Here is a 9228-nt window from a genome sequence, read left to right as displayed (position 1 = left end):
TATCAGAAAGAAGAAAGGAAAAATGACAACGGACCCCACAGAAATACAAAGAGTTATTAGAGAATACTATGAAAACCAATATGCTAACAAGCTGGGAAACCTAGGAGAAATGGACAATATCCTAAGAATATACAACCTTGAAAGACTGACCCAGAAAAAAAAAGAAAAATTTAAACAGACCAATTACCAGCAATGAAATTGAAGCGGTAATCAAAAAACTACCAAAGAACAAAACCCCCGGGCCAGATGGATATACCTCAGAATTTTATCAGGCATAAAGGGAAGACATAATACCAATTCTCCTTAAAGTTTTCCAAAAAATAGAAGAGGAGGGGATACTCCCAAACTCATTCTATGGAGCTAACATCACCCTAATACCAAAACCTGGCAAATACCCCACCAAAAAAGAAAACTACAGACCAATATCCTTGATGAACGTAGATGCAAAAATACACAACAAAATATTAGCAAACCGAATTCAAATATACATCAAAAGGATCGTACAAAATGACCAAGTGGGATTCATCCCAGGGATGCAAGGATGGTACAACATTCGAAAGTCCATCAACATCATCCACCACATCAACAAAAAGAAAGACGAAATTCACATTATCATCTCCATAGATGCTGAAAAAGCATTTGACAAAGTTCAACATCCATTCATGATAAAAACTCTCAGCAAAATGGGAATAGAGGGGAAGTATCTTAACATAATAAAGGCCATCTATGATAAACCCACAGCCCATATTATATTGAACAGCAAGAAGATGAAAGCTTTTCCTCTGAGATCGGGAACTAGACACTGATGCCCACTCTCCCCACTGTTATTTAACATAGTACTGGAGGTCCAAGGCACGGCAATCAGACAAAACAAAAAAATACTAGGAATCCAGATTGGTAAAGAAGAAGTTAAACTGTCGCTATTTGCAGATGACATGATACTGTACATAAATATCTCTAAAGACTCCACCCCAAAACCACTAGAACTGGTATCGGAATACAGCAAAGTAGCAGGATACAAAATCAACACACAGAAATCTCTGGCTTTCCTATACACTAACAATGAACCAACAGAAAGAGAAATCAGGAAAACAACTCCATTCACAATTGCATCAAAAAAAAACAAAAAACCTAGGAATAAACCTAACCAAAGAAGTGAAAGACTTATACTCTGAAAACTACAAGTCACTCTTAAGAGAAATTAAAGGTGACACTAACAAATGGAAACTCATCCCATGCTCTTGGCTAGGAAGAATTAATATCGTCAAAATGGCCATCCTGCCCAAAGCAATATACAGATTTGATGCAATCCCTATGAAACTACCAGCAACATTCTTCAATGAACTGGAACAAATAATTCAAAAATTCATATGGAAACACCAAAGACCCCAAATAGCCAAAGCAATCTTGAGAAAGAAGAATAAAGTAGGGGGGATCTGACTCCCCAACTTCAAGCTCTACTATAAAGCCATAGTAATCAAGACAATTTGGTACTGGCACAAGAACAGCGCCACAGACCAATGGAACAGACTAGAGAATCCAGACATTAACCCAGACATATATCATCAATTAATATTTGATAAAGGAGCCAAGGACATACAATGGCGAAATGACACTCTCTTAAACAGATGGTGCTGGCCAAACTGGACAGCTACATGTAGGAGAATGAAACTGGACCATTGTCTAACCCCATATACAAAAGTAAACTCAAAATGGATCAAAGACCTGAATGTAAGTCATGAAACCATTAAACTCTTGGAAGAAAACATATTCAGAAACCTCTTAGACATAAACATGGGTGACCTCTTCTTGAACATATCTCCCTGGGCAAGGAAAACAACAGCAAAAATGAACAAGAGGGACTATATTAAGCTGAAAAGCTTCTGAACAGCAGAAGACGCCGTCAATAGAACAAAAAGGAACCCTACAGTATGGGAGAATGTATTTGAAAATGACAGATCCGATAAAGGCTTGACGTCCAGAATATATAAAGAGCTCACATGCCTCAACAAACAAAAAACAAATAACCAAATCAAAAAATGTGCAGAGGAACTGAACAGTTCTCCAAAAAAGAAATACAGATGGCCAGGAGACACATGAAAAGATGCTCCACATCGCTAATTATCAGAGAAATGCAAATTAAAACTACAATGAAGTATCACCTCACACCAGTAAGGATGGCTGCCATCCAAAAGACAAACAACAACAAATGTTGGCGAAGCTGTGGAGAAAGGGGAACCCTCCTACACTGCTGGTGGGAATGTAAATTAGTTCAACCATTGTGGAGAGCATTATGGAGGTACATCAAAATGCTCAAAACAGACTTACCATTTGACCCAGGAATTGCACTCCTAGGAATTTACCCTAAGAATGCAGCAATCAAGTTTGAGAAAGACCAATGCACCCCTATGTTTATCGCAGCACTATTTACAATAGCCAAGAATTGGAAGCAACCTAAATGTCCATCGATAGATGAATGGATAATGAAGATGTGGTACATATACACAATGGAATACTACTCAGCCATAAGAAAAGGGCAAATCCTACCTTTTGCAGTAACATGGATGGAGCTGGAGGGTATTATGCTCAGTGAAACAAGCCAAGCGGAGAAAGAGAAATACCAAATGATTTCACTCATCTGTGGATTATAAGAACAAAGGAAAAACTGAAGGAACAAAACAACAGCAGAACCACAGAACTCAAGAATGGACTAACAGGTAACAAAGGGAAAGGGACTGGGGAGGATGGGTGGGTAGAGAGGGATAAGGGGGGGAATAAGAAGGGGGTATTAAGATTAGCATGCATGGGGTTGGGAGAAAGGGGAAGGCTGTGCAACACAGAAAACAAGTAGTGATTCTACAACATTTTGCTATGCTTATGGCCAGTGACCGTAAAGGGGCTTATATGGGGGCCCTGGTATAAGGGAGATTCTAGTAAACATAATATTCATCATGTAAGTGTAGATTAATGATAACAACAAAAAAAAGCAGTTCCTGTGTGTTGACCTCCAATGTGTTCTACACAATGGTATAAATTGCATATAAAAGTGTAGGCAAAGGGTCTGTTTGTGTTTATACAGAGGATCAAAGCCTAATTTGTCTACCCCAAAAATGAACTAAGATATGATATGAAAAAGAACTTCCAACATCAGCACTCTCTGGAAGACTCATGCCAGAAGATGATCATCAAAAAACCCCATCAAAGATCCATGCACTGCTACAGGTGTAGATGCACTCATCCCACCAGTTCCTGGACTTGCCATGGGAATGAAGAAGGAGATATCTAAGCTGGCCTGTGCATACAGTAAAACAACAAATTTGACTGGATCTATACTGTTGGAAGTCAACCAAGAATTAGGAGAAGTGCAAATTGTAGCGCTCCAAAATCTTACAACTACAGACTATTTACTGTTAAAAGAACATAAGGGATGTGAACATTCCCCAGGAGTGGGTTGTTTTAATTTGTCTGATTTCTCTCAGACTGTTCAAGTTCAGTTGGACAATATCCACCATATCATAGATAAGTTTTCACAAATGCCTAAAGTGCCTAACTGGTTTTCTTGGTTTCACTGGAGATGGCTGGTAATTACAGGTATGCTTTGGTTATGTAACTATACTCCTATTATGTTAATATGTGTGTGCAATTTAATTAGTAGTTTAAAACCTATACATGCTGAAGTTACTCTACAAGAAGATATGTCAAAGAAATAATCAATCTTCCCATGTTTTCTTTCCCCTGCTACTTCTATAGCTTTTCTTCTTCCTACCTAATTACAAGCCCTAAATAGAATTCGTGCCTCATATCGAATTTACCAAGTATCATAATTCTTCCAAGTGGTAAAGATACCTCAAGACAAATGCTGGGCATAGAAGCCACAGGACATAAATATGCAAAGAAGGAAAAAGCTAACCTTTTCAAACAATAAGGCTTCTCTCTCACTTACCAACGTTACATTTCCCTGTATGGCCCCAGAAGATGACTGGTTAGCCAGAGACGGGTAAGATTTCTCAAGGGAGGAACAACCTAAGACAGGCACAGTCGCAGGGGTGCCATCAGGTGAGAAATTGGGGATCAACAGAGGTGAGGCTTAGAACCTCACCCCCCCGTTCTGAGAGAAATCTTCTGCATAGGTGGATGTTTTATTGCCCTTGTCTAGCTTGGATTAACACTTAGTCTACAGGCACACACCTGATCATCTGCGTTTGCTCTCTTAAAACACTAAACTACGTTTTCTACCTTTATCTTGTATCTACCTACCACTTCAGCATTTTATTAAAAACAATAATAACAAAGAGTGAAATGTGGTATCCACATATAAATCAAGTATAAAAATCAAATGAATATTCATATTTGAACTGACTGTTTATAGTTCATAATGCATGAGCAAAACTAAAAGTTTCTGTGATGACTGCCCTTTTACTGTTCACCATGTAACTTATTCACTGTGTAAGAATTTGTTCTCCATGTGAGAACTTGTTCGTTATGCTTCAGAAGATGGGAGACTGATGAAAATTAGGCTTGTAGTGTACTAATGATTGTGCATTGAGCATTGACTCCCCTATACAGAATTTTATTGTTGTTAACAACCGTTTGATCAATAAATATGAGAGATGCCCTCACCAAAAAAAAAAGTACACACTTCCAATTGTAAAATTAATAAGTAACCAGGATGTAATGTATTCCATAAGGAATATAGTCAAAATATTGTAACAACTTGGTATGGTGATAGCTGGTACCTAGAATTATCATGTATATAAATCTTTAATCACTGTGTTGTACACCTGAAACTAATGTAATACTGTGTGTCAACCACCCTTCAATAAAAAATAATTATCTACAAAAAAAAACCCATGTTAGCATTGATTGCTGTCAGTACAAAAGCACTGACAGATCTGTTCTTTCCAATTTGCTTGGTTAATGGACATCCTTATTTGTATATAAGCTTAGTAGTCCACACATTTTTGACTAGTTCTACTTAAACTGTGGGTAATACTAGTACATGGTAATTTAAATTAAAAACAGGGCAAGCTCGGAATTTCCCCAAGGCTTTTGATTTAGCTCCTCTTGGAGTTACACAGCCCTACAAGTGTGTTACACTCTGATAGAACATTCTTTGATTGTGCCTATGATGTTGAGTAAACCTTAGAGTGATGATTTTTTTAGTGCACAATCAAAATTATACAGAAATCAATTTTTTATTGTTAACATTCTTGTTATATTTGGCCAGTTAAACAGTGATTAGATTTATAGCAGGACTTAATAAATTCCTAGAAAGTAAAGTGGGTATATGATTTAATTTTTTCTCCTTCTTCTCAAAGAGGAAGGATAAAGAGAACAGAAAAGATTGATTAGAAGGGCAAGCAGAGACTGTTGAGAAACTGCTAATTATGCAACAAAATAGAAAATTCTTGCTCTGAAATCTACAGAAAACAACACCTTTAAGAGGATACAAGACTTAAAATTTTTATGTCTTTTAAGTCATAGAGCTCTGTTCTACCTTTGGTGAATATGAAGCTTTGAGTAAGGATGCAGATACTTACTAAACCCTGTAGATCTGACTACTGTTACTTTAGACACTGGCCTTATCAAAATTTAGGGATTAGTGCAAAAGGTACCCAACTCTATCTTAGAGTGCTTTAAGTTCCTGTGTGTCAGCAGTTTGTGGTAATAGTGTATTTTGTATTCCAAAGAATAATGATTAGAAACTCATGCCAATCTCTTTCCTGTTTACCCACACCACGTCTGTAACCCAACATCAGCCATTTAAACCATTTGGAGACATCAACAAAGACATACACAAACTGAAAGTAAAGGAATGGAAAAAGACATTTCATGCAATTAATAGGGACAATAAAAGCAGGAGTTGCAGTACTTGTATCAGACAAAATAGATTTCCAAACAAAGAAAGTAACAAGAGATAAAGAAAGACATTACATAATGATGAAGGAGTCAGTCCAACAAGAGGATATAACTATTAAAAATATCTATGCACTTAACACAGGAACACCTACATATGTGAAACAAACACTAACAGAATTAAAGGGGGAAAAAGAATGAAATGCATTCATTTTAGGAGACTTCAACATACCACTGACTCCAAAGGACAGATAAACCAGACAGAAAATAAGTAAGGAGACAGAGACACTGAACAACATGTTAGAATGGATGGATCTAATGGACATCTACAGAACACTCCATCCAAAAGCAACAGGGTACACATTCTTCTCAAGTGCCCATGGGACATTTTCAAGAATAGATCATATACTAGGCCACAAAAAGAGCCTCAGTAAATTCAAACAGACAGACATTATACCAACCAGCTTCTCAGACCACACAGGTATGAAACTAGAAATAAATTACACAAAGAAAATGAATAAGCCCACAAACACATAGACGCTTCATATCACGCTCCTAAATAATCAATGGATCAATGGCCAAATAAAAACAGGTCAAGCAATATGGAGAGACAAATGACAACAATAATTCAACATCGCAAAAATCTGTGGGACGCAGCAAAGGCTGTGCTAAGAGGGAAGTATACTGCAATACAGACACACCTCAGAAAAGAAGAATAATCCCACATGAAGAGTCTAAACTCACAATTAACAAAACTAGAAAAAGAAGAACAAATGAGACCCAAAGTCAGTAGAAGGAGGGACATAATAAAGATTAGAGCAAAAATAAATAAAATCGAGAAGAATAAAACAATAGAAATAATCAATGAAAGCAGGAGCTGGTTCTTCAAGAAAATAAAACAGAACAGATAAACCCCTAGCCATATTTATCAGGGAAAAAAGAGAGCCTACACACACAAACAGAATCAGAAATGAGGAAGGAGAAATCACTGTGGATACCACAGAAATACAAAGAATTATGAGAGAACACTATGAAAAATGATATGCTAACAAACTGGATAACCTAGAAAAAATGGACAACTTCCTAGAAAAATACAACCCTCCAAGGCTGACCGAGGAAAGAACAGAAAATCTGAATAGACCAATTACCAGCAACAAAATTGAATTGGTTATCAAAAAACTACTTAAGTACAAAAGTCCTGGACCAGATGGTTTCACTGCTGAATTTTATCAAACATTTAGTGAAGACCTAATACCCATCCTCCTTAAGGTTTTCCAAAAAGCAGAAGAGAGAATACTCTCAAACTCATTCTACAAGGCCAGTATCACTCTAATACCAAAAACAAGCAAAGACACCACAAGAAAAGAAAATTACAGACCACTATCCCTGATGAACATAGATGCAAAAGTACTCCACAAAATATTACCAAACTAAATTCAAAAATACATCAAAAAGATCATCCATCATGAACAAGTAGGATTTATTCCAGGGATTCAAGTATGGTACAACATTCAAAAATCCATCAACATCATCCACCATATCAACAAAAAGAAGGACAAAAAACACATGATAATCTCCATAGATGCTGAAAAAGCATTTGACAAAATTCAACATCCATTCATGATAAAAACTCTCAACAAAATGGGTGTAGAGGGCAAGTACCTCAACACAATAAAGGCCACATATGAAAAACTCACAGCAAACATCATACTTAACATTTAGAAACTGAAAGCTTTTCCTCTGAGATCAGGAACAAGACAAGGATTCCCACTCTCCCCATTTTTATTCAACAAAGTTCTGGAGGTCCTAGACATGGCAATCAGACAACACAAAGCAATAAAAGGCATCCAGATTGGCAAGGAGGAAGTTAAACTGTCACTATTTGCAGATGACATAATATTGTATGTAGAAAACCCTAAAGAATCCACTCCAAAACTATTAGATCTAATATCTGAATTCAGCAAAGTTGCAGGATACAAAATTAATACACAGAAATCTGTTGCATTCCCATACACTAACAATGAACTTAGCAGAAAGAGAAATCAGGACAACATTGCCATTCACAATTGCCTCAAAAAGAATAAAATCCGTAGGAATAAACCTAAGCAAGGAAGTGAAAGACCTGTACTCTGAAAACTACAAGACACTCATGAGAGTAATTAAAGAAGATACCAATAAATGGAAACACATCCCATGCTCATGGGTAAGAAGAATTAATATTGAAAAAATGGCCATGCTGCCTAAAGCAACCTACAGATTCAATGCAATCCCTATCAAAATACCAACAGCATTCTTCAACAAACAAGAGCAAATAGTTCTAAAATTCATATGGAACCACAAAAGACCATGAGTAGCCAAAGCAATCCTGAGAAGGAAGAATAAAGTGTGGGTTGATAACACTCCCTGACTTCAAGCTCTACTACAAAGCCACAGAAATCAAGACAATTTGGTACTGGCACAAGAACAGACCCATAGACCAATGGAACAGACTAGAGAGCCCAGATATAAACCTAAGCATATATGGTCAATTAATATACAATAAAGGAGCCATGGACATACAATGGGGAAATAACGGTCTCTTCAACAACTGGTGTTGGCAAAACTGGACAGCTACATGTAAGAGAATGAAACTAGATTATTGTCAAACCCCATACACAAAATTGAACTCAAAATAGATCAAAGAGCTGAATGTTAAGTCATGAAACCATAAAACTCTTAGAAGAAAACATAGGTAAAAATCTCTTGAATATGAACATGGGCAACTTTTTCCTGAACGCATATCCTCGGGCAAGGGAAACAAAATAAAAACTAAACAGATGGGACTACACCATGCTAAAAAGCTTCTGTACAGCAAAGGACACTATCATCAGAACAAAAAGGCATCCTACAGTATGGGAAAAAATATTTGTAAATGAAATACCCCACAAGGGCTTAACATCCAAAATACATAAAGACCTCACACGCCTCAACACCCAAAAACCAAATAACCTTATTAAAAAATGGGTGGAGGATATTAACAGATACTTCTCCAAAGAAGAAATTCAGATGGCCAACAGGCACATGAAAAGATGCACCACATCACTAATTATCAGGGAAATGAAAATTAAAACCACAATGAGATATCGCCTCACACCAGTTAGGATGGCCAGCACAGAAACGACTAGGAACAACAAATGCTGGCGAGGATGCAAAGAAAGGGGGAACCTCCTACACTGCTGGTGGGAATGTTCAACCACTGTGGAAAGCAATATGGAAGTTCCTCAAAAAAATGAAAATAGGAATACCATTGGACCCAGTAATTCCACCTCAGGGAAATTACCCTTAGAAGACAACTTCTCAGATTCAGAAAGACATAAGCACCCCTATGTTTAC

Source organism: Manis pentadactyla, unplaced genomic scaffold, assembly GCF_030020395.1.
Source record: "Manis pentadactyla isolate mManPen7 unplaced genomic scaffold, mManPen7.hap1 scaffold_525, whole genome shotgun sequence".
Taxonomy (NCBI): Eukaryota; Metazoa; Chordata; class Mammalia; order Pholidota; family Manidae; genus Manis; species Manis pentadactyla.
This window is presented reverse-complemented; position numbering follows the sequence as displayed.